General features: G+C 43.4%; 1 protein-coding gene and 1 pseudogene across 3 annotated transcripts in view; both read left to right on the top strand.

Moving 5' to 3' along the window:
• Positions 1-27446, top strand: part of GNAL (G protein subunit alpha L) — a 141819-nt gene that overhangs the window by 10788 nt on the left and 103585 nt on the right. The gene's annotated exons all lie outside the window — the stretch shown is intronic.
• LOC113912328 lies at positions 20761-22242 on the top strand (annotated as a pseudogene). Its single transcript, XR_004819567.1, has one exon. The product of XR_004819567.1 is annotated as a dnaJ homolog subfamily A member 1-like (transcript).

The raw sequence follows: 27446 nt of genomic DNA, 5'->3' as shown, positions 1-27446 counted from the left end.
GTAGACAAACCATAAGCCCACACCACCACCACCACCACCACCCACCCCAGAAGGAAACCTAAGACAAGACCAAAGCCAGCTTGTCCCAGAGTGTAAGTTGCAGATCAACCATTCAAAAGGACATCAGTGCTCTGTCGTGGGCTATTCATTTGCTAATTCAATCACAGTCAATGACACCAGCTCCGTGCCAGGTTCTGCCTGGGGTCAGCATACGAGGTCATCCTCAGGAACTCAGGGCCTCGTGCAGGAGACAAGCCCAGTCCAGCACCCACGTGGAACGGAGGACAGGGGGACAAGGCAGCACAAAGGAGCTCCCAGGGGGAGGTCACCCAAGTCCCACTTCCGGACAGCTTTCTCACTCAAGAGTGAAGATACACATGCTGAATGTATTTCTGCTTATAAAGTTAAGGGTTGTTTGTTTTTTTTCCATTTGGAGCGTTTTTTTGGAATACAGAACCTTAAGGTTCCTCTCAGAACAAACGAAAAGCAAATAACAGCATGTTTTTCATAGTTGCATTAAAACTGCATCTGCTGCAGATTTCAAAGTCCAGTTCAGATACGCTGTGACTGACTTACGTGACCTTCTTGGAACACGAGGGAGTGTCCTCTTTCTTTGGTTATTACAGGTTTTTGTTGTACAGAGAAATTCAAAGTGCTAAAGAAAGCCGATCAGATGCCGTGGGGGGGTTGGGGGGGTGGGGTGGACGGGGAGAGCCATCTACTGAATTGCTTTCCTTCCTGGGCCAATAAGGGACAGTTACATAATTCTTTATCTCTGAAGTTCTTTTAACTGGCACTTTACTGTAGAATGATTTTTTAATGTAGCAGCATACTGAGCATCAACCATTTTTGAGCGCTGCATAGAACTAAAAAGCAGCCAGAGAGGCAATTGGTCGGACACACTCCACTGTGCCTAATGGAGAATGTTTATTTAATATTCAGATCCACTTCTCCCTTCGGATCTAATGGCATGTTCTCAGAAGGAACCTCTCCCATTTGGGCTTGGGTACAATAATCAGCTCGTAACAGGGTGTGGGGGGTCAGGGTCAATGGTCTCACACGGGTACAGGTGCAGGAGTTCTGCGGTCACCAGTGGATGGAGGGAGAGGGGTGATCTGGTGTCAGCGAGCCACCAAAGTGGACCCAGAGAGACATGCTTCCTGCCGCGGCCTAAGGGAGGGCTTTTGTTTCTGCCTCAGCCTCTGCCTTCGCCTAAAACACCTAAGTGCAAATAGTCCCTGATTCAAATCAAGTGTAGCTGAATGTTCACTTAGGAAAATAGATGATGGGTTTCAAAAATCCTGTTACTCAAGCCAAAATGGGAAAAAAAAAAAAAAAAAAGGAAAAAGCAGCAGAGCCATTCTTCAAAAGAGCCTAAACGCCGTGGGCGGCAATGGGTCCCACAGTATATCACAGCACACAGTGTATCGGAAGTTACTCTTTTTTTTTTTAACTATATAGGTTTTTACTGTACAAAGAAATTCGATGTGCTAAGGAGAACCCATCAGACACACGGGGGAAGACACTGGAGTTCCACCGGAGCTCTCGGCCTGGCCCTCTGTGCCCCGACCCTCAGTGGGGGCGCAGGACGTAGGCCCAGGGTCTTAGGGTGGAGAGCGGGAGCACTGAGGAATGGGCTAGGGACGGCCAGTGACCGAGTGGTGATGACAGGCTCCCCCACGCGAATGTGTCCCTGCTCCCGCTAACCCACGGGTGCTGAGGGCCGGTGCCAGCGGCCTGGCCCCCTTACTCACACCCTCCCCCATCCCCAGCACCAGCCAGGTGCCCTGCAGTGGGGTTTTCAGGCTCCACTCCTGCATTTCTGTCTCTCCTCCTCTTTCTTGATATCAATTTCTTCTTTCAGTTTCTCCTTACAGCAACTTGCTCTTAAGTGGGGCATTTCAGTCATTCTTATCAAGTTATTAAATGAGGTAAAGATTAAGTCCGTTACCAAAAACATTTTATTATGAGAGACTTGTCATTCAATGGGAGGCCAAAAGATGGTACAAGAACATTTGTCATTTTTTCTGTAGCGTTTCCAGTCCGAATGGAAATGTCTGGTCTCCCTCCCTGGGCCCTCCACAGCCAGCGTGGGCTCTGCTCACCAGTGCTCCCTCTTAAGAGAGGGAAGGACTCAGCAGCACCTGGTCAGGCTCCAAAGGAGCACGGCTGCAGGGTGAACAGACTTTTCCCCGGCTAGTCTCAACTAGCTGCCTTTTAGAGACTCCATCCCCTGTGTCGTCCACTGAGTAGTCTGTTCCCTGCATCTCCCCTGCAACCCCCTCCCCGGGCAGGGGCGACAGAGAGGAGAGCGAAGGACCGCCATCCCAGGTTGCTGGGAGCATCGTCTCTGAAGTTTCCAGCCATGGGCACCGTGGAACCCCGATGGAACACCGCTTCTCACAAAACACTGGGAGACGCTGATCTGTGGCTGTGCAAGGGCAGGGTCTGATGTGTTCCCCTCCCAGGAACATCTACAACTTACAGGGCACAAAGCGCAAGTTTGATCTAAAGAAACAGCCCAGAATCATGGGATTTTCTAAGAGCACCTGCAGTGCCAGCCACTAAACAGAACCACAAAAGGAAGTGATGCTAGGATTTTAGCTCCTCCCACCCTTTCCAAACCGAGTTCTCTTCCCGACACCTGCCCAGGAGGCACCTCCCCTGTGCTCCATCATTGCTGCCAGCTAAAGGAAAACTAATGAACACAGGGACTGCGGAATGAGCGCGGGGTTGCAATTTTAAATAACTTGGTCAGGAAGCTTTCATTGAGAACATGGGTATGTGCACCAAGGCCTGAAGGGGATAAAAGACGGGACCAAGTAACTATATGGAGAACAGCCTCTCAGGATAAGGAGAGGCAAGTGCAAAGGCCCTGAGGTTTGCATGAACCTCGTGTGTTCAAGGAATAAGCCTGGCCAGTGGCCAACCACTTAGGAACATATAAGGCAATAAAAGACCTTGGGTTTTTCTCTGGCTATTGGTAATAAATCAAATAGCCCGTAGGGACTTGGGACGGGGTGGTAGCAATGGAGTGAGGAGCAGTGGTCAGTTTCTAGCTAGATTTTGAAGGCAGATTACTGGATGTGGGTGGGAGAGAAGGGGAGGACTCCAGGAGGAGCGTTTTCCCTGGGGGAGGGGAGAGGCTACCATTTATTGAGTGTCTCCTGTGCCTACTATGTACTTTTAATTCTCAAAATAGAACACTGTAACCAAATATGCTAGGCTGTTTTATCTGAATTGTGTGATTACTGGGTAAAAGTATCCTCACAGTTTAAACTTAGACACTGAGGCCGCTATTAAGAATTTGGATGTGTGTGGAGACCAGAATCCAAGGCCTATGGGAGCCTCTAGGAGCCTCACCGCAAATGGTACTATTTTGCATGTTAGGCTATATACTTAGAGCCTGTAGAAAACCGAACCTGTGAGAAATCATGTACATCAGGTCGACGGCTTAGCAGTGGTCAAGTTTTCTTGTGAATTTGTGAGCTCGGGGTGGAGGTTGAAATTTTTCTGAAAGAGAAACTTCCACCAGTGGTAATTTCTTATATCAGCCCTAGCAAACTCATACACCAGAGGTTTGCCTTTTCCAGAATGTCACATAGTCAGAATCCTACATTATGTAGTCTTTTCAGATTGGCGTCTTCCACTTAGCAACATGCATTTAAGGTTCTTCCTTGCCTTTTCATGGCTTGATAGCTCGCTGCTATCATTGTTTGGATGTATTGTTATCCATTCGCCTACTGAAGGACATAATGGCTTCATGCTGTGGTATGACAACCAGGACTTAGACAAGAACATTACAGGTCATCCAGGAAGCGTTCTGATTCCTTTTAAGCAAAGAACATCTAGTTACTTAATTTCTTATCTGTAAAATAGGATCATGCTCCTGGCAGGATTTCTTCCACCATGTACAGGGAGGTAGAGGTCAGTGGTGCAGTGGGGCAAGGATGCTGAGTGTGGTCTGGAATTGCTAAGGTGGTAGGGTTTGTAGAACAGGCTGAAGGCAGACCAGAAGCAAGCTGTGCAGGAGGAACCCAGCAGACCTCGTGGGAATTCCTGGGCTATGGATGGACTGTGGCCAGCCTCAAAGAGACCCCTGTGCAGGGCTGAGGCTGAGTGCTGGAAGGAAATGTCCTCAGAGCACAGGGGCAAAGTGCTTGTTTCCAGAACATAAAAAGGAATCCTACAGACTGACATAAAAAGATGCCCAATTAAAATGAGCAAAAGACTTGAAGCAGACATTTCACAAAAGAGGATGCATGAAGAGCCAGTAAGCTGCCAACATCATTGGTCATCAAGGGAATGCAAATTAAAATCACGGATAGAAATTCACACCCACTAGAATGTCTTAAAATCCAGCAATAGAAAATGTTGACCAGCATGTAGAACAGGGTTCAGCAAACTTTCTCTCTAAGGGACAGATGGTAAATATGTTATGTTTTGCAGGCCATAGGATCTCTGTGGCAGCTACTTAATGCTGCATCATACCAAGAAAGGAGCCATAGACCACACAGAAACACATGAATGTGGTTATGTTCCAATAAAACTTTATTTACAAACACTTAAATTTGAATTTCATAGAGTTTTTAAGTGTCATGAAATATTATTTTTCTTTTGATTTTTTTCCCAACCATTTAAATTCCTCCTAGCTCATGGATTATATACCAACAGGTGGCAAACCAAAGTTTGCTAAGCCCTGATCTAGAACCTAAAATCCCACTCTTTGTTGGTGGTACAAGTAAAATTGTACCGTTACTTTAAAGAATTAATGGGTAATTTTTTGAGAAGTTAAACACATACCTATCCCAAGACTCAATAATACCACTCCTAGGAATTTACCCAAGAAAAATGAAATCATGTGTTTACATACAGATTTGTACAGAATGTTTGTATCAACTTAATTCAAAATGGCCAAAAACAGGGGCACCTGGGCAACTCAGTCAGTTCAGCATCTGACTCTTGATCTCAGCTCAGGTCTTATCTAAGGGTTGTGAATTCAAGCCCTACATTGGACTCCATACTGGGCATGGGATCTATCTAAAAAGGAAAAGAAAAAAGAAAGATAGCCAAAAATGGGAAACAACCCAAATTTTCATCAACAGGAGAATGAATAAACAAATTACGTACATTCATGCAATGAAATCTCCAACAAAAAAAATAAACTACTAATAGAAAACATAACAACATGGATGAATTTTTTTAATATTATGTACATAGGGATGCCTGGGTGGTTCAGTCAGTTAAGCGTCTGCCTTTGGCTCGGATCATGATCCCAAGATCGTTGGATCGAGTCCTGTATCGGGCTCCTTCCTCGGCGGGGAGCCTGCTTCTCCCTCAGCCTGTCACTCCCCCCTCTCTCCTGCTTGTGCTCTGTCTCTCTCTCTCTCTCCCCCTCTCTTTGACAAATAAATAAACAAAATCTTTTTAAATAAATAAATAAATATTATGTACATATACAAAAGAGTGTGTACTGAAATAAAAGAGTATCTACTTATGACTATTTATATGTAATTCAATAACAGGTAAAACCAATCTAAGATGATAGAAATCAGAATAGTACTTTCAGGGGCCAGATTTCTGGAAAGGGTCATGAGGCACCTTTCTGGGGTCATGGAAATATTCTGTATCTCAATTGGAGTGGTAACTATACAGGTGTAAACATGTGTCAAACTTATCAAACTACACACTTAAGAACTATGTATTTTACTGTAAATCTTTTTTTTTTTTAATGAAGCCCTTAAAAGTAGTGCCTGGAATGTACATAGTAAAAGGCTAATAAATGTTTGCTATTTTAAAAGGATTTTTTAAAAGGATAGATACGTTACAATTCAACAAGGACGATTCTGATTGTGTAATGAGATAACAAATTATGGCTTGCTACATCATACCTAAATTTAATATGTTTCATACAGAAAGAAGATAATTACTATTTGTTGGAATGTGTTCTAATGATCCCAAAGATTCAACACCAAACTCTGAAGTGGGACTTCGGCATGGGGGAGGGGGCAAGGGTGGTGTCAATACTCTCTTGTCGTGTAGTCCAGATTGGAAGAGGAGTTTTGTGTCCAGACTAACTGCCTATTTGAACACTTACTGAGCTACATAATGGACACTGACTGAGCTCCTACGTAATGGCAGGCATCCTGGGACCGTAAACTACTCTATTATTGGACCATCTACCGCTTTTCTCCTTTTATGCTCTTTTCCCCTCTGTCTTCTCTCTACACCAGGACCCCAAATTGAAGTTATAAACCTGAAACTCAAAGGCAGAAAGCCTGATAAGAAGCCATTCATTGGGCCAACTGTGTAGAGAAATTGCACATGGCTTGTTTTAATCCAGACTCTATCATAAATGATAGGACTCCAACTCAAGCTCAAAGTTTGAGGCAGAGGCCTAGCATGTAAACAAGGAAGTCTGGGGATCCTGACAGCCAGTGCCATCCACACCCCATTCCTTCCAGGTCTCAATTCTGTCATGTTCTGTCTGCTGTTTCAGATACACGGCCAGTGAGTGACCTGCCATCACAGAGTCTCAAGAACCCACGGGAAAGAGGCCTCACAATTCTGGGCTGAACAGCTCAAATGAGAGTTTAAAAATTTTCTAACTGGCATTTGTTCTTGTCCCAAACCTCAGGGTGGCTTTTTTTAAAAAACCGAAGTCTAGTTAACATACAATATTATACTAGTAGCAGGTGTAAAACAGAGTGATTCAACACTACATGCATTATGAAATGACCACCACACTAAGTCTAGTTACCATCTATCACCGTACTAAGTTGCTTTTTAAGATAAATTCACTTAATATTTTCTAAAATTATTTCTGATCTTAGTTTCAGAAATAGTTAATCTTTGATAAGAGACCTATCAATTTCTTCATATTTTTATTTCCTTATGGTGATGAAATGAACAGAAACATAGATATTTGCTACATCACTGTAAGGAAAGAAAAATGTTCCTGGATCCCTGTCTTAGACAGTGAGTTTTATAATACTAATCAATATTGCAAGCTAAAAACACTTACGCATTTTGAAGGCAAATTGTTTCCTTGGGAGCCTACTGATGAAGGACTGCTTCCTCTCTGGGGAGAAATCTTAAGGCATCACTTAAGGTTCTGAGAGTTTAAACACATTGGTGTGGGTGGACCATTTAGCAGATGAAGTCTCATTGAGAAACGTCAGAACCATTGGGAGGGAAGGATCTCTGGTATCATATTTTTGCTTTGTTATTTGGTCTTTGTATAAGTTGATATTTGCAGCAGACAAGATATGTAAGTCATTTTTCTAAAACTGTGGGAATGACATTCAGAATGTGATGTTTGTGGGATCGAAGGTTCATAGACCCGATGGCCATCGCATTACCTAACTCCCAGACATGGGACATTTTTTTTCCTGAGAAGTTAGAAAGAAAACAAGCTTCCCTGCCCAAAGTCAGGTTGTTTTAAGGCTCCTCATGACCCAACTGCTTTGCTTACCACTCCCCACCCCTGCCTGTGTGTGTGTGCGTGTGTGTGCGTGCGTGTGTGAAGTGCCACCAGTAACTGACATCTCAGGAGTACTTTGCAGCGGACTCTCTCTGTCCCTCTTTTTGGTACTGATCCACAATTGCAGTTTCCGCCCTGGAAAACTGGTCCTTTTTTTTTTTCAAATCACCCACATGAACTCCATTTTATCCTTCACATCTGAGCTCAATGATCACTTCCTCTTCAGAGAGGCCATCCTTGCTGCCCATTTTATTCTTCCCCAGGGTAACTGTCTCTTTTCTTCACAGAACTTATTGCATTTCGCAATTATATTTTCATTAATGTGTTTGCTTACTGTCTGACGCCCAAAAGCTCCTAGGACCAGGGACCTCATCCTTCTTTGTCTCCTACTCGGTCTCCAGTGTCCTTCATGATGACTGCAGGAATGGTTTTCAATAAATAAATGAATGTCAGAAGACGACCAGAATGGTAATAAGCAAGGATGATCCTCAGCACCAAGTGTAAATGCTTGTGGGCGCCCATCCTTTCTTCTTGTGCCCCAGCAGGTGGGTGCTATGGGGCATGATGCTGTAAGATCAGGAGTACAGAATTAAGATGGCAAACTTTGTTTTGAGGTTACCTTGTTTTAGTATTTTTTGAGGCACAATTGACCTGTAACATATTAGTTTCAGGCTTACAACATAATGATTCAACATTTGTATATATTGCAAAATGATCACCACAATGAATTTAGTTAACATCTGTCACCACACATAGTCACAAAAAAAAATTGTTTTTCTTGTGATGAGGACTTTTAAGATCTACTCTCTTAGCAACTTTCAAATATATAATGCAGTATTATTAACTATAGTCACCACACTATATATTACATCCCCAGGACCTACTTATTTTATAGTGGGGAGCCAAAAGGTGCAAACTCCCCCATTTCTCATGAACCGCTTCCCCCTTTCATCCGCAGTGTGAACCCACAAGACTGCACCTCTTTGTGCCCTCTGCTTGCTGGCTCCTCAGCTTTACCCTGTCCCTTCCCCGTGGAATCCCTTCCCCACACCCTTCAATGGTTAGATCCTCTCCATGTGTCAAAGGCCATCTCAAGTGTCACTTCCTCTTTGAAACCCACCCTGATCCCTTCTGTTGGAAGTCTCTGTTCATTTTATATGTACTTCCCTTATAACACCTTTTACCTTATATTGTAGATATTTATAAACGTAGCTTAAATCTGGTATCAGATTCTATATTCAATGGAAGCCATATCCATTTTGGTTCATTTCTGTGGCCACCATATAATCTGGAAGAATCTGGCACAAAATAAATCAGAAATAACCATTGACAAAACAGAAATGAGGGGGTGCCTGAGTGGCTCAGTCGTTAAGTGTCTGCCTTCAACTCAGGTCATGGTCCCAGGATCCTGGGATCGAGCCCCACATCAGGCTCCCTGCTCAGCAGGAAGCCTGCTTCTCCCTCTCCCACTCCCCCTGCTTGTGTTCCCTCTCTTGCTGTGTCTCTCTCTGTCAAATAAATAAATAAAATCTTTAAAGAGAAAAAACAGAAACGAGAACATGGACATCCCACTATGCATTTAAAGACTGTCATCTTTTTTTTCTTAATTGAAATATAATTTTCTTTTTCTTTCATAATTGAAATATAATTCCCATACCATGAAATTCATTGTTTTTAAAATTGTACAAGTTGGTGTCTTTTCATGTATTCACGAAGTTGTGGAATCATCACTACTGTCTAGTTCCAGAACATGTTCACCCTCCCCAAGAAGAAATCCCCTACCTATTTTCCACCCCCTCCCAGCCCCTGGCAACCACTAGTCTATTTTTTGTCTTTATGGAATGGTCTATTGTGGGCATGTGACATAAATAATTATACAAACATGATCTCATCAATGTGTAAGATATATCTGGATTTTATTTATTTTCATGGCCTAATAATAGTCCACTGCATGGATGTGCCACATTATTTGTCCATTCACTGAGGTGATGGGCATTTGGGTTATTTCCATTTATTAGCCCTTATGAAGAAGGCTGGCATGAACATTCATGTGCAAGTTATGGGTACACGTATGTTTTCATTTCTGTTAGGTAAATATCTAGGAGCAGAATTGCTGGGTCATATGGTAATTCTGTCTAACTTCTTGACAAAGTGTAAAACAGTTTCCAAAGCAGCTGAATCATTTTACATTCCCACCGCAATAGGTACAGGTTCCAATTTTTCCACATCCTCATCAACACTTGTTATTGTCTGTCTTTCTGATTTTGCCATCCTAGTGGGTGTGAAATTGTTTTCACTGTGGTTGTGATTATTATTTTCCTAATGACTAATAGTGTTGAGCATCTTTTCATGTGCTGATTAACAATTTGTGTCTTCTTTTATTTTTTAAGATTTTATTTATTTATTTGAGAGAGAGAGAGAGAGGAGCATGTGCACACGGGTAGGAGCAGAGGGAGAGGGACAAGTAGATTCCAGGCTAAGTGTGGAGACTGCTGCCGGGCTCGATCTCACGACCCTGAGATCATGACCTGAACCTAAATCAAGAGTTGGACACTCAACCGACTGAGCCACCCAGGCACCACAACAATTTGTGTCTTCTTTAGAGAAATGTCTAAATTCAAATCCTTTATTCATTTTTAATTGGGTTATTTGTCTTTCTATTGTTGCATTATAGTAGTTCCTTAAATATTCTGGACATTAGAGCCTTTTGTTCTTAACCACATGCAACTCTGCACTTTTTTTTTAAGATTTATTTATTTATCTTAGAAGGGGGAAAGGGACAGAGGGAGAGAATCTTAAGCAGACTCCACACTGAGCATAGAACTGGTAGGGAGCCCTTGATCCCACGATTCTGAGATCATGACCTGAGCTGAAACCAAGACTCTACTGCTCAAATGAGCCACCCAGGAACCCCCCAACTCTGCACTTTTTTTAAAAAGATTTATTTATTTATCTTGGGGGAGAGGGACAGGGGGAGAGAAACTTAAGCAGACTCACACTGAGCAAGGAGCCTGACAGGGAGCTCAATCCCATGACCCTGAGATTATGACCTGAGCTGAAACCAAGAGTCCCCACAACTCTGCACTTTATGTGCTAGCCCACAGGATATCTGCTCAAGAGTGAATAATGTCGATTTTAGCCTCTATTGTTATAATTTTAATTGTGTTGTACATTAGCAATATCAAGAGTCTTAATTTCAAGTTTCTAAATATGGACCTTTACCAACATTTACAAATTTAGGGGGAATATATGGAATTTTCAAAACAAATTAAGATGTCAGTATACTTTGAATCGCTGTTTTTTATCAATGTCAGTGTTAAGTCAGCAGAACCCAATAACTGATAATGAACACAGTAATTTAACAGCTAACATCAACAATGTAAGCAGAAGTACCGGGACATTCAGGAAGAGAGGAAACAGCAATATTAGGAAACGAGAAGGGGAAGAAGGAACGGATAAAGGAGACACTGTGTATTTTTGAAATAGCCGTTTTCCTAGTTTTTATTAACCTGAGAAATAGCAAACGGGGAAAAGGAGAAATGAAACTCTGCACCGTCCTGCTGAGAAGGAAAAGGAGGTGGTGCCTGGCAGTCCTGCGGGCATTTGAACGTGTGAGAGGTGTCGAAGTTCTGTGCTCACAGGTGGGTTATTCCTAGACCCAGCCGCTAGGTGGTGCTGTCGAACAGGAAAGCGCCGAGAGCCCAGAGGCTTCTAGCAATCTCCCACCTGTGCCCCAGGGACCCTAGGAGCCAATACTGGTTACTTGGGGTGGCCACCACCCACGTCGGTGTTCTGTTAGTGGGAAAACTAGCATGTATTAAGCTCCTAGGTATGAAATGGTGAGTGCTGGGCGATTTCTTCCATTACCTTGTGTCGAAGGGAAGTTAAAGCAGGCGGTCTGATGCATTGATGCATGCCCTGCCCCATGGGGCTCCCACGCGGCGCCCATAGGTGAGACCTAGGGGGGCGGGAGGGGGCGCTTACCTGGACACCCAGCAGCGTTCTGGAATTGGAGTTAAACCAGCAGTAGGTCCCATCCCCTCACCTGTATGTTCTCGTTCTTCTCTTCTGGGAATATTTTTTCTGTGCTAAAGAAATCCAAGCACATTGTGTGCACATGTGATTCTGCACATGCCTGGTCAGGTCACACACCCGTTCATTCTGCAAAACTGCTCCTGTCACCTCTGTCCCGGAGAAAGCACACCACCTGCTCACTGCCACCTGATTCTAGTTTTGTCCTACCTGTCATCGGTTCTCCAAATATTAAAATTCTTTTGAGACCAAACTTTCCCCATCACTGCCCCGCTTCTGACAGCTTGGTGACTTCCACCGTCCTTGGGATAAAGAATAAAATCCTTAACAGAACCCACAGCTCATCAGTGTGTGAGTCCCTCACTCCTTGAGACACCTGACATGTCATCAGCACTCAATAAATACTTGCAGAGATCAGTGATAAACTCCATACAAACAAAATCCAAATAAATATCAGGCAGGTGAGAAGGTAAGGAGCTGACAGAGAATTAGCAGTGAAGAAGTGGTTCTTATTTCTCCCTGACTGATCTGTGCCACGCTGTGGGAAGGTTTGCACTGCAAGACTTTTCAAGACATTCATGCTCCCAACTCACCAGGAAAGAGTGAAGCATCAGGGTTGGGGGTGGGGGGTGTCTCATGTTCTTGGACAGACACAACTGTCTTTCCAGAGGCTCAGTGGTTTCTTGGTGGAGTTGAGGGGGTAAGCAAGAGCAGTAACCTTTTCTTTATGCAAAAGGTTCAAATCACACAGACTGGATTAGGTTAAAACCTTCATCTCTGGAGCTCGGAGGGCCGAAAGCATGGTGATGTGGCCTCAATGAACTGCTCTCAGGCTCCAGCCAGCTCTGAGGAACGGGCGGTGGCTTGATTATTTGCATGTATAGTAAAAACATGATCAACTAGATTCAAAGGAATCAAACTTTTCTTTATATACTTTTTATAGTATATACTGTACTTTATATACTGTTCTATATTCAGCTTTTAAAGGAAGGGGGGGATGACAAATAAATGACCACATTCCTAGCATACAATCAACATGGGATCAATAAAGATTTTGTCACTCTCCTACTCTATTGTAGGAATTGTGCCTGGAGTTGGGTGTGTGTTTTTGTAAGTATAGGATGTATTTTTAGTTTCTGTTCCAATATACCCGATCGAATAACATCAGCAGCCAGGAAAGTCACATTCTTCATCTCACTATACTTCACCACTAATCCTGCAGTAATCATTCCCAGCTTGGGATTGGCAAGAAGATGGATATCCAGAGGTCCTTGAGACATCCAGATCTTGGAACTAGAGTGTGGGAACTCTCATGGAAACCTGAGGCCTGGTGTCAAGAGCCTTCTCCCACACTGACCGTGACTGCATATTTATGACATTAAGCAATATTGTTGATTATTTTACATCGGGCTCATTCTACTCTTCTGTCTACTTTTGCATATCTTTGAAAATTTCCACAATAAAACCTTTTTTTAAAAAGTCTCCTGCGGGAGCCTGGGTGGCTCAGTTGGTTAACCATCTGCCTTCGGCTCAGGTCATGATCCCAGGGTCCTGGAATCGAGCCCCACATCAGGTGCTCTGCTCAGCAGGGAGCCTGCTTCTCCCTCTGCCCCTCATCTCGCTCATGTCTCTCTCTCTTTCTCTCTCTCAAATAAATAAAATCTTTTAAAAAATAAAAGAAATTTTAAAAAATTAAAAAAATAAATAAGTCTCCTGCATACAAGCATTTCATTGTCATATGAAAGAAAACAACAGTGGAGAATGTAAAATTTTGATCATTTGTTTTGGTTTCTATAAGATCCTATAAAATCAAGGAAACATAAGTTACTTTAAGAACACTTTATTTGGTTAAGCAGGAATGCAAAGTAATGTTTCAGAAATATAGTCAATGAAGATTTAAATATCTCCTTTTATTCTTAATTGGAGGGGGAGAATTCTACTCTGCCAGGAAAATTCATCTGTAGTAGTAAACTCTTTTTCCTCTGTGGATTATAGACTTTAAAAAGATGCTAATCGTGTTCATGGAAAATCTATGTCGATAAATATATTGCTTCAGATTTTTAGTGTCATAGGATCATCACTTAAGATACAGTAAACCGAAACGATTGTGAAACATGAATAAAACTGAAAGGGCTGAGCGTCAGGTGTTTTCTGTCCATTTGGTGCTGACAAGCACAGCACAGAACAAAACTAGACACAGCCAGGTACAGATCCTCACGGGCATCGTGGGGACCGTGGGGATGTCATGGGCTAGCCAAGGATCCTAACCACTCCATGGCATTGGCTTTGCGTTCCCAGGGGAACACCATTGTCCCTTAGTGGAGGCCCTGGAGACTTTCTTTCATTCACTCAGTAAACATCACAGATCTGACAAGCATTGTAGGAAAGAGCCTTTGGAGGGGCTTATTCTAGTAGAGAGACCAGGCTTTCAAAGAATCACAGCAATGAGGGAGGGAGTTAAATAATGGAATATATGTTAAGAAAAAAAAGAAGAAGAAGAAGATAGCAGGAGGGGAAGAATGAAGGGGGGGAAATCGGAGGGGGAGACGAACCAGGAGAGATGATGGACTCTGAAAAACAAACTGAGGGTTCTAGAGGGGAGGGGGGTGGGGAGATGGGTTAGCTTGGTGATGGGTATTAAAGAGGGCACGTTCTGCATGGAGCACCGGGTGTTATGCACAAACAATGAATCACGGAACACTACATCCAAAACTAATGACGTAATGTATGGTGATTAACATTACAATAAAAAATTTTAAAAAAAAAAACCCAGTGGGATTTCCATGAGATGAGTCACTGCAGGACCAGGGTCCCCTTCGGGCAGGAGACACTGGCAGGGGCCTAGGGTTGGGAGAGGATTTGCGTAGATGCACAGAGATGCTGTTGGGAACCTTTCCAGACATAGGGAGGGGAAAGCGCTGGGCCAATGAGAGGGTCTCCGACACTGAGAGTATTAGCAAGCGGCGCCGGTAAGGGAGTCAGACGAACTGAAGAGGTGGTTCCAAGGGACGGATAATTTCAGTAATTTCAGTCGTCCATTGGTCTCTTTAAAAGGACACAAATTAGGGCGCCTGGGTGGCTCAGTTGGTTAAGTGACTGCCTTTGCTCAGGTCATGATCCCAGGGTCCTGGGATCCTATGGGGCTCCCTGCTCAGTGGGGAGCCTGCTTCTCCCTTGGCCTGCTGCTCCCCCTGCTTGTGCACTGGCTCGCTCTCTCTGTCTCTCAAAAATAAATAAAATCTTTTTTAAAAAAAGGAATACAAATTAATTGTAAAAAGTGCAGAGAATGTGGAAGGGCAGAAGCAAAAGCGAAAACCTCCCCTTCCCCTGGGCCAACAGTGTGCCTCCAGAACTATTATGTTTTCTTTCCACGGGTGGGATGAGATTGCTTTATTAAAGATACCTGTGAGCAGTTTTATTTCTAATGTGGAGTCATTGATTTTATTTTTAACTAATTTGAAAGTTAAATAATGATAAAGGTAATCTCCTGAATGAGGAATTGAAAAAGCACCAGGCACCCTTGACAATGCCTTTGTATAGCATTTGTCCTAAAAGATTTGCACCAGGATTCTGCAACCCCTATTTGCAAAAGGCCCTGGGGGGCGCGGGGGGCAGGCCCTTGTTGGAGAGGAGATTTTGCCCTGCTGTTTGGAAGCTGCTGGTGGTCACATCCTCCTTCAGCGCATGAAAAGCATCCTTCATAGTTTTCCCACATCAACTGCAGGGTGGACGTTTCCCAGATGTACTAAAAAAGATAGACAGTTTGAATGGGGACTGTAGATTAGCTAATAGGACTGTAGTGATGTTTGTGGTTCAATGAGAGAATCTCGTTCTTAGGAAATACGCATTGACAAGGACAGAATGTCTGCATCTTACTCTCAGTCCTGGAAAAAGCATCTGCATATGAAGTATGAAAACATAGAGTGTATGATAAAGCAAATGCAGCAACATGCTAACAAGGAAGGCTCTGGGTGAAGGGTATGCAGAAAAATTTTATGCTATTACAACGTTTTTTAAGTTCAAAATCAAAACTTGAAAAACATACATGTAGCCAAATATTTATATGGTGCCTACGAAATTAGCTTGTACGTTATCTTAATCATCTTTGTAGAATAGCTTGCTTCTTTGCAATAATGACCTGCAAAGGCTTCACATTCGATATATTGTCTTCCAGTCAATTCTAAGGATCTTGAGCACTTTTCCATTCTCCCTCGCCCCGACCCCCCAAGTTCTTGCAAGTTTTTCTGAATGTTTCTCCCTTCCACTCTTCCTCGTAATGTGTACTGTCTTCGCCGCCCTGGCTGGGCCTCTAGTTCTGTGTATATTGAACCCCCCACTTGCCCCTTCCCTCATCTTTCCAGTGTGGGGATTAGTCTTCCTTCTGAAAGCATGTCAGATCACAGCACGGGGACACCTGCCCAACATAGCAGTGGACTCTCAAATCCAGGTGGCTGTGCTTCCCAAACCATGGGCCTGGCACAGAGACACATCCGCTCAGAGGAAGGACCCCGTTCGGGTCAGGATCCTGACAGAAAACAACTGTCCCATTCAAACCACATTATTTAAGGGAGCTTGATGAATATATTATTTATAAAAGTTTGCAGAGGGCTCGGGAAACCAAGAAGGGATAGCGTGGCATCCCAGAGCTGGCAACAGCAGGGGGCCATCGCCAGCCCAGGCCTGAGGGGCAGGAGGCCACAGCAGTTCTTGGAGCCGATCGAAGGGCCTCTGGCCAGGAACTGTGGCTTTCAGTGAAGAAGAAAGTCACAGCCAGACCACAGCCGGACAGGGAGACAGCGGTGGGAAGCACTCTGACCTCACCCCCAACCTTCCGTCCACTCTGCACCCTAGGCAGCTGGGTGCAGGGAGCCCAGATGAGGCGGTCTGCAGGGGCCAGCCTTCTGGGCCCAAGAGCGTGGGTCTGTGAAACCAAGAGAACACCCCGCATGGGATCCTTTCTGCTGCACATAAAGTAGTGGACTTGGGGACTAACGGGCCTGCCAGGACCTCAGCACTGAAGGGACACAGGCCTGACTTACATTTCTTATTTGAAACTTCCCACAGACCCAGTCTGCCACTATTGGAGACAGCTCTTTCCAGGCCAGATGGGTGTGTGGTGTGAGTCCCATGTGGAACCGCTGAGGACCCGTTTGATGGCAGCAGGACAGCAAGTGATTTTCGGAGACTTGACAACGGCAAAGCTAAAGGAGCTCTAATAATCACAGAGGCTGAGGGTGGTCAGGTGCTCTTAGCTGTCCAACGTTAACACTATGTTATTACTGTACTCCATGCCCTTGATGTACCACTAAAGGACATGAACAGAAATATTGCGGCTGTGTCGGTTGTTGACTGAACAAGGACACACAGCCTGGAGAGAACTCTGTGCAAAACTAGATGCCCTAGGGGCACTTGATTCTTAACATGTTTTTGAGCCTTTTGTGGAGCAAAGAATCCCTCTGGTGTTGTTTTAATTGTTTAACTTTTTATTTGGAAGGGGGCGCCTTCCCCTTTTATTCAGGGGGGTGACTGGGTGGCTCAGTCAGATAAGGGTCCAACTCTTGGTTTCGGCCCAGGTAGTGATCTCCTGGGTCATGGGATCCGCCCCACATCTGGCTCCACATGCAGTGGGGAGTCTGCTTGTAGATTCTCTGTCTCTGTCCCTCCCCCAACTTGTGTGCATGCAAGTGCACATGTGGGCTTTCTCTCCTTCTCAAATAAATAAATGAATCTTAACCAAAAAAAAAAAGAAGAAGAAGAAGAAGAAGACAAAGAACTCCCAGGTATCTGTCACCCAGATTCACCTGTTGCTAGTATTTGCCTCATATACCTTATCATTTGCATTCTTTCTATGAATCTTTGGTCTAGATATAGATATATGATTTTTTCCTTACTCATTTGAGAGTCAGTTGTCAGCATCACGGCCCTTTACCCCTAAGAGACTTCAGTGTGCACTCATCTTACAGAACCAAGGTGCGGGTAGCAACTTCGGTTAAGTTTAACACGGACACCATCAATACATCCAATTTCCCATCCGTATTCCAGTTTCATCAGTTGAGCCGATTATGTCTTGTATAGATTTTCCCCTTCAGCACGGGATCCAGGCTTGGGTTGGGTTGGGGCAGCATCTGGTTTCCATCTCTCTTTAGTTGCCCTTGACTTGGAACATCTCCACAGTCTTGTCTTTCTTTTTTTTTTTTTTTTTCCTTTTATGACATTGCCATTTTTGAAGACTACAGTCCCCCTCCCTCCCTTTTGTTGAAGTTCAGGTTTGCCCGATGTTTCCTCCTGCCTTAGGTTCAGGTTATGCCTCCCTGGCCAGAATACTACCTAGATGACGGATGTCCTTCTCAGGATCTGCATCTGAACGCAGATAATGTCCACCCCTCCTCCTTTGATAGTGTTAATTTTAATCACCCAAATTGTTGTCTAGTTTCTCCACTGACTAGTTATTATGTTTTACTCTGTAACTGATAAGCAGTCTGTGAGGAAACTGTACAGAAATTCTATTCCTCATGAAAATGCTCCTCTGTGGCATGGCTAAGTCAGAAGAACATACAACTCTCGATCTTGGGGTTGTGGGTTCAAGCCCCATGTTCGGTGTAGAGATTACTTAAAAAATAAAATCTCTAAAAAAAAAAAAAATGTTCCCCTAGGGGCACCTGGGTGGCTCAATCAGTTAAGGGTCTGCCTTCGGCTCAGGTCATGATCTCAGGGTCCTGGGATCAAGCCCCAAGTCGGGCTCCCTGCTTCTCCCTCTCCCTCTGCTCCTCCCCTCCACTTGTGCTCTCTCGCTCGCTCTCTCTCTCGTGCTCTCTCTCTCTCTCGTACTCTCTCTCTCTCAAACAAATAAATAAAATCTGTAAAAAAAAAGTTCCCCTAGATTGAGCCTCCGTTTCTGGATCTTGCCTGACCCAAACTTCGCTATGCTGGTTGCAAATGCTGATTCTCCCATTCCAAGACTCCGTTCACATTCTCTAGCAGCTAGCTAGCAAGAGCCCTCCCTTCTCCCCCATTCATTTATTTATCTCTTTGTTATTGGCACAGACACATAATATTCCTATATTTTTCAGTGGTTTAGAATTCATTTCTGTACCCAAATATTTGGGTGCTCATATCATCCCAGATTTGACTAAATGAGAGCCCCTTCTACCTGGTTCTTGTGTCCCATTGACATACCCCCAACAGTTCTAAAGCACTTCTTACTTTCTGGTGTGACCATGTTCCAGGTTTACCTTGCAGCTACCCTGCCCCTCAGGCTGGTATCATCCATTTCTCTGAGGAGCCCTGGTTCTTTGTGGTGATAAGTTAAGACTAAGACTCAGACCTGGGCAGGAGGTGCGCTCACTGCTGCTGGAGTGTCTTAACTTCTTGGCTTTTTCAGCAGACAAAATGAACAAATACATGCATGTACACTTGACCCTTGAACAACACAAATTTGTACTGCACAAATACACCTAGGTTTTTTTATCACAGTACAGTACCATAAATATATTTTCTCTTCCTTATGATTTTCTTAATAACATTTTCTTTTCTCTAGCTTACTTTATTTTAAGAATATAAAATACATATAACATACAAAATATGTATTTAATCAATTGTTTATGTTAACAGTAAGTCTTCTGGTCAACAGTAGGCTACTAGTAGTTAAGTTTTGGGGTCTTTTTGTTTTTTTAAGATTTTATTTATTTATTTGAGGGGCCAGAGGGAGAGGGAGAAGCGGGCTCTCTGCTGAGCAGGGAGCCCAGTGCAAATCTGAATCCCAGGACCCAGGGATCATGACCTGAGCTGAAGGCAGATGCTTAACCGACTAAGCCACCCAAGCACCCCATAGTTAAGTTTTTGAAGAGTTAAAAGTTATACACAGATTTTCAACTGTGCAGGGGGTCGACACCCCAACCTTGCATTGTTCAAGGTCAACTATATATACATATATATGTACACAGCATACAAATGTACACACATGCATGCCCATACTATCAACATATACATATATATTTTGGAAATCATGATTTCACAGCGACAACTACAATCCCAGTTCACCCTCACAGGCTTTCCCTTGCCTTCCCTCATTCTGTATTTGTACATCATTCTTCCTCTCTGAAAATCCTGGCTGTCAATAACAACATTAACACATTTCTGTATTTGCTCAATCCTATAATACATCTAAGATGGACTGGGATTTATCTGCAGTCAAAGACCTCTTTTGAATGTCAGTCTTTCATTTATTTATAGTTTAAATCTGTTGAATCATTCCTACTTAATGACAAATGTAAACAAATCATGTAATGGCAAATATAGACAAATATTAGGCTCTATCTCCCTTGTTCTTTGTCAACAGCCCTGCAAGCTTTAGGAAGAGCCATTCCAACTTTTCTGAGAAAGCTACATAGTTCCCACCTGTGGTAAAAAATGTGTCTGTTCCATTTAATTTCATATACAATTTGACTGTTGTCAAAGGAACACTGTTGCTTTAAACTCTGTAACCAAGCCAAATTCTAAAAGAAACCAGTTGCTAAGGCAACTGGGCAAAGAGTTAATTAATTCATCAGTCATTATATGCAGATTAATCTGCCTAACTGAGTTAGAAAGGAGGTGGGCTTGTTTGATTTTTCCTTTTGGAATTAGTGGAAGAAGAATGGTGTGATTTTTTTTCAATCTGGAAGGGCTGGAGAGTTCCTTCTGGAAAAGGCACAGGCTTTGCGATCAGACAGGTGCTCCACCCCTTTCAGGACCCTGTGGGGCCTTCAGGCCAACAGTCTTAATTGCAAAATGTGGATAATAATGTGCATCTTGTAGGCTGCTGTAATGATCAGACGAGATGCTAGATATAAAGCACCTTTCAGTATCTTTTTAAAATTAAGATGAAAGGTGACTAGCAAAGTTAAGCATGCATTTCTCCAGGAAAGGAAATGATATTTTTTTCTTCACTTTTATAATTGACCACACACACCTATGGGTTCCTGCTGTAATCTCTACAGAATTCAGAGAACTTTACCTCATTTACTTGATTGCATGTCTGTCCCTCTCTACTAGACTAGTAAACTGCCTGAGCTGGGGGATAATGCCTAATTAATCCTTGAAATCTCAAGGCTATGGATGCATAGGCATTCAAAAAAATAATGGTGGGGAACTTTCCAGAACACTCGGTGAGTTGCAGAGGAGCCGCGGCTGCCCGAGCTGCGCCCAGCAACGCGCTCCTTCCCACTCCCCGGCACCAGCCTCGGCCCTCTCACCGGCTGTAGAAAATGGTGAAAGAAACCACTTACTATGATGTTTTGGGAGTCAAACCCAATGCCACCCAAGAGGAATTGAAAAAGGCCTACAGGAAACTGGCCTTGAAGTACCGCCCTGATAAGAATCTAAATGAAGGAGAGAAGTTTAAACAGATTTCTCAAGCTTACGAAGTACTCTCTGATGCAAAGAAAAGGGAATTATATGACAAAGGAGGAGAATAGACGATTAAAGAAGGTGGAGCTGGTGGTGGTTTTGGCTCCCCCATGGACATCTGTGATATGTTTTTTGGAGGAGGAGGAAGGATGCAGAGAGAAAGGAGAGGTAAAAATGTTGTGCATCAGCTCTCAGTAACCTTAGAAGATTTATATAATGGGGCAACACGAAAACTAGCTCTGCCAAAGAATGTGATTTGCGATAAATGTGAAGGCCGAGGTGGTAAGAAAGGAGCAGTCTAATGTCCCAATTGCCGAGGTACTGGAATGCAAATAAGAATTCATCAGATAGGACCTGGAATGGTTCAACAAATTCAGTCTGTGTGCATGGAGTGCCAGGGCCATGGGGAACGGATCAGTCCCAAAGACAGATGTAAAAGCTGCAATGGGAGGAAGATAGTTCAAGAGAAGAAGATTCTAGAAGTTCATATTGACAAAGGCATGAAGGACGGCCAGAAGATAACATTCCATGGTGAAGGAGACCAAGAACCAGGACTGGAACCAGGAGATATTATCATTGTTTTAGATCAGAAGGACCACGCTGTTTTTACTCGGCAAGGAGAAGACCTCTTCATGTGTATGGACATACAGCTGGTTGAAGCACTGTGTGGCTTTCAAAAGCCAATATCTACTCTTGACAACCAAACCATCGTCATCACCTCTCACCCAGGTCAAATTGTCAAGCATGGAGATATCAAGTGTGTGCTAAATGAAGGCATGCCAATTTATCGTAGACCATATGAGAAGGGTCGCCTAATCAATGAATTTAAGGTAAACTTTCCTGAGAATGGCTTTCTCTCTCCTGATAAACTTTCTTTGCTGGAAAAACTCCTACCTGAGAGGAAGGAAGTAGAAGAGACTGATGAAATGGACCAGGTAGAACTGGTGGACTTTGATCCAAATCAGGAAAGATGGCACCATTACAATGGGGAAGCCTATGAGGATGATGAACATCATCCCAGGGATGGTGTTCAGTGTCAGACCTCTTAATGGGTCCAGTCAATAACACTGCTGGCATTTTATATGCAGTAGTGAATGAGTGAAGGACTATAATCATAGCTCACTACTTGCTATTGTTTTTGTTTTAATATTCAACTATAGTAGTGTTTTAAATGAAGAATGAACTCAAATATAAAAGCTCAAAAAAAAAAAATAATGGTGAATGAATGAATGTAAATGTACCACTATAAAGCATCCTTCCAGCCTCCCCCTGTCCTTCCAGCTCTACATTGCCACCTGCTGGTAAGAATCTATACTTGCAGCAAATGTTTCTAAACGGACTTGAAGTCCCTTAAATCTAATCAAAAAATTCCAAAACAAATATCCTGAAACCACAATGGAGAAAGACTTCTCTCTTCCATCATTGTCATGATGAAGGTTCTACATGTGAATTTTTTTCTTGTTTTTCTTGTGGCAAAATACACATAACATAAAATTTACCATATTCACCATTTTGAAGGGTACAGTTCTGGGACATTAAGTGCATTCCCATTGTTGTGCGCAGCCACTGCCTCCATCCATCTGCAGAATTTTTCATCTTCCCAAACAGAAAATCTGTGCCCATTAAACACTAAGTCCCCATTCCCCCGCCCCAGGCCACCACCATTCTCCTGGCCGTCTCTAGGAATCTGACCACTCGAGGTCCCTCACAGAAGTGGGATCAAACAGTAAATGTCCCTTTTTGACTGGCTTTTTTCACTTAGCATAATGTCTTTAAGGCTTATCCATGTTGCAGCATATTTTTAGAATGTCCTTCCTTTTTATTTCATTTTTTGTTTTTAATTTTTTTAAAAAGAGTGCATGTGAGTGGAGTGGGGGGATGGGGAGAGGCACAGAGGGAGAGGGAGAGGGAGAGAATCCTCAAGCAGGCTCCTCGCTCAGAACAGAGCCCAACATGGGGCTCGATCTCATGACCCTGAGATCATGACCCAAGCCAAAATCAAGAATTGGACACCTAACTGACTGAGCCACCCGGGCACCCCAAATGTCCTTCCTTTTTAAAGCAGAATCCTATTTTATCATACCCATAGACCACATTTTGTTGATCCATTCATCCATCACCTGTGCTTTTTTTTTTTCCATTTCCAACATGTCTCATTGCTTTTATGTTCCCAACTAGCAGCTAGTACTTTGCTCAGCTGAGTGTAGGTAGCCTCTCAACAAATCTGTGTTGACTGTACTATATGTCATTGCTCGTGTTTCTGCCTAGTAGAAAAAAATCAGGAGCTCCTCAAGGACAACATGCTCCTTCATGTAGAGAAGTTAAATGTATATGTGTTTGTTAAATTAATGTTGAATGATAATAATTGCTACATTTATTGAGACCTTGCTATTTGCCAGGCACTGTGACAAAATGAATTGATTCCTATCATTCTCGCCATCGTCCTCACCCATTTACAAAGAAAGAAACAGAACCACACAGCAGAAGAGGGATTTGAGCCCAGCCATTCTTGCTCAGCAACCCATGCTCTTAACCACTAAGCTACACACACCATAGGAGAGCTTTTACCTTAAGAAAAATTGCCATACTGGGGTGCCTGGGTGGCTCAGTCATTAAGCATCTGCCTTCAGCTCAGGTCATGATCCCAGAGTCCTGGCACGGAGCCCTGCTTCTGGTTCCCTGCTCAGCAGGGAGCCTGCTTCTCCCTCTCCCTCTGCCTGCCTCTCCCCCTGCTTGTGCTCTCTCTCTCTCTCAAATAAATAAGCAAAATCTTTTTTAAAAAATTATGTTGGTGAATATAGTTATCTGAGGAATAGAAAACTCATGGCATCTAGAACTAAGTGCTTAAACTATTTTTTTAATTTTTATTGTTATGTTAATCACCATACATTACATCATTAGTTTTTGATGTAGTGTTCCATGATTCATTGTTTGTGCATAACACCCAGTGCTCCATGCAGAATGTACCCTCTTTAATACCCATCACCAGGCTAACCCATCCCCCTACCCTCCTCCCCTCTAGAACCCTCAGTTTGTTTTTCAGAGTCCATCGTCTCTCATGGTTCGTCTCCCCCTCTGACTTACTCCCCTTCATTCTTCCCCTCCTGCTATCTTCTTCTTTTTCTTTTTTCTTAACATATGTTGCATTATTTGTAAAACTATTTTTTTATCATAAAAGATTCCTTAAGATTTAAGTTTTAGGAGTTTGTTCAGGAAACAGACTCCTAACTATAGAGAACAAACGAGGGGGGAGGGGGAGGGGGTAAAACAGGTGCCAGGGACTAAGGAGCACACTTGTCATGATGAGCACCAGATGATGTATGCAAGTGTTGAATCACTATATCGTACACCTGAAACTAGTATAACACTATATGTTAACTAACTGGAATTAAAACAAAACCTTTTAAAAAAGAAAAAAAATATTTAAGCTTTATTCACATTTGGTAGATTTGTTTGCAAGTTTACATTTTATACCTGATGTTTGTTAATTAGTAAAGAAAGAAATATCTTTGAAACTGTTTAGACTATCTTTGCAACTTTACATCAGTATTAAAATCTCTGAATTAAACAACAGGTGTCTGAAAATCTACTGTAGTTCCATATTTTGTTAGGCTATCTGAGGTTGAAGATAGGGATTAAATAGCTAGGGATGCTAATCTTCATGGTTCGAAAGCAACTTTTCTCATCTCCTCTGGTCCTTGAGCCCCTTGATTTCAGTTTGGAAAATGTGTATTGAATGCGACTTTGATGTGTGTTGTTTCTCTTGCAGTATGTTGACAGTCCACAGACTGCCCTTCTGATGTCTCTGTCTCATAACCTGACCCCATTTGGTGGCTTTCACCAATGTTTTGAACTGCAAAACTGTAATAGCTTCATTCTGTTTGCAGATTTCCCATTCTGCTTTATGGGATTTTTGTTGTTGTTTTGTTTTAACTTATTCAGTAGCCTCTCAACTTGTGTTTTTATACTGTAATGAAACTCCTGTCTGTGACACTGAGTTGTGTATTCCAATGAGGATATTTCAGTCCTGCGTTTTTGGACACAGGGCAGAGTCAAAGACGGTTAACATCCCTTTCCTACTGATTCACTGCTTTGGTTTTCCAAGTTGTCAGTTAAAAAAAGACTGCATCACTACCCTTTATGGATGGACCTTCCAAAAGCTACGTAATATTACTTCAACTGTAGAAGGGGGAAAAAGGACAAATCATTTCAATAAATTCTCAAGTATTTGATTGCAGAGTATTATGTACAGAAAAGGTAAATGGAGTAAGTTTCCCGGATTTTCTATAAAAAATGTAAAACGTTTTACCACAGTATTTTTAAAGTGTATGGTAATTAGGTCATGGAGTGAGCTCCAAGGCTAAGAAGGGAAAATAATCTGCACAGGTTATTTCCACCAAGACACTAAGGAAAAAAAGAGAGATGGGGCACCTGGGTGGCTCAGTTGGTTAAGCGTCTTGCCTTCGGCTCAGGTCATGATCCCGGGGTTGAGTCCTGGGATCGAGTCCCCCATTGGGCTCCCTGTTCAGCGGGGAGCCTGCTTCGCCCTCTGCCTGCCACTCCCCCTGCTTGTGTTCACTCAAGCTCTCGCTCTCTCTGTCTCTCGAATAAATAAATACAATCTTAAAGAGAGAGAGAGGAAAAAAACCACAGCAAGTTGTCTAAAGTGGCAGGAAGCCACACGAGGGCTGTGTGCACACCATCCCCTGCCCCCGTGGCCATTCTGGCACCTTTGGGTTTGCAAAACTGGCTGTAGCCTGTAGTTTCTTGGAGCACCGCCCTTGCATTGAATTAGGGACTAATCACCTTTCCTGAACTGTTTTGTTCCTTTTCTTCTAAATCTTTGGATACATCTGTTCTAAAAATCTTAGTCCCGTTTTATCCTTTAGTAACTTTGAAAGTATAAAACGCCACCGTGAGACCAGTTAATACATTTTTAAATAGTGATCTAGGCCTGTCATACACGGAAAGAGGTGCCTTGAATTTTTCATCTCTGTTGTTAATTGAATCTGCGGAGAGCCTCCTTGTAGTGAGAAACAAATGCTGTTCGTCGCCTTGCTGTCGCCGACTTGAGTCCAACTCACCAGAGAACAGGGGCAGTTTTTTCCCAACATGGGCCAACTTTAATCAGAGGGTCTGAAACAAAACCACATTTTAAAATCATGATTCAAGGGGCACCTGGGTGGCTCAGTCATTAAGGGTCTGCCTTCGGCTCAGGTCATGGTCCCAGAGTCCTGAGATCGAGCCCCGTATCTACCGAGCCCTGTATCCATCGAGCCCCGTATCCATCAAGCCCCAAATCGATGGAGCCCCGTATCGATGGAGCCCGGTATAGGGCTCCCTGCTCCTCGGGAAGCCTGCTTCTCCCTCTCCCACTCCCCCTGCTTGTGTTCCCTCTCTTGCTGTCTCTCTCTGTCAAAAAATAAATAAAAACCTTAAAAAAAAATCATGATTCAAAATTCACAAAACTAAGTGTAAACAAAATTTAAATACTTAAACTTCCAAATGCACTAACGCTTGAGACAGCCTGTCTTAAATATCGACAAGAGTAAGGAAGCCACAACTTTGACCTTTGTCCTTTTGCCCTAGATTCTGTGGCTTCCCAATCCTCCTCCATGGGCCCAGGGCCTCCCCCGGCCCCGTCCCCACCCCGCCCCTAGGCAGGCACAAGCGGTTCCCTCCCCCTCCCCCTCCCCTCCCCTCCCCTCCCCTCCCCTCCCCTCCCCTCCCCGGGCCAGCAGCGGCAGGGCGGCCCTTGCTCGCCGCAGGTGGGTGTGCGCATCTGGAGCGGGCGACGCCGCCGCGCAGCCGTTGCCTGGCAACAGAGGCTCGCCCTGCCTGTGGCTCAGGCTGCGCTCGGTGCTCCCCAAAAGCTCAGCTCCCGCCACTGCAGGTGAACCAGCTACGATTTTGGATCCTGATCCCATGGTTTAAAACACAAATGAGGATTAATTTTCGAGACCAGACTAGGAAAAGCCCAGATGATTGGCTTAAAGCGGGGGGAGAGGAAGGTGTCTTGATCGCCTACCTGATAACAGACTGGGTAAAACTGCCTTTGCATTTCTCATAAAAAAAAATTGCATCACTGTATACGGACATTACTTTTCTGTTTTAGAATGTTTAGCTGCGTATTGTGGAACACACTCTAGGTCGTTTAGTGCAGCTATTACAGATCCCAGATACACCCCTTACTCGCCCCTCGAAGCTTCTGTAAAGTAATGGCGACAATAGTTCCTTTTAGGGTTATTGCAAATGCTACAGAATTTATTCCATGGGAAGGACTAGCACAGTGCCAGCAATGAGTGAACCACTAGGAGAGGCTGTTTTACACTGAACATATTATTATTATTGTATTGACATATTAACTTCTTGGGTGTATTATTCATCATATATGATCATCTAAATCTTATTAGAATTCAAATACAAAAATTTATCTTTAACCCCGTTTAATGATAAACTCGGGCATATTAAAATTTTTAAGAGTTTATTTGAGCAAAACTTGATTTGAATCAGGCAGCATCCCATCTAACAGAAAGAAAGGAGC

Source organism: Zalophus californianus, chromosome 14, assembly GCF_009762305.2.
Source record: "Zalophus californianus isolate mZalCal1 chromosome 14, mZalCal1.pri.v2, whole genome shotgun sequence".
NCBI classification, from domain to species: Eukaryota; Metazoa; Chordata; class Mammalia; order Carnivora; family Otariidae; genus Zalophus; species Zalophus californianus.
The sequence above is the reverse complement of the archived record's forward strand: the minus strand, read 5'-3'. Positions and strand labels throughout refer to the sequence as shown.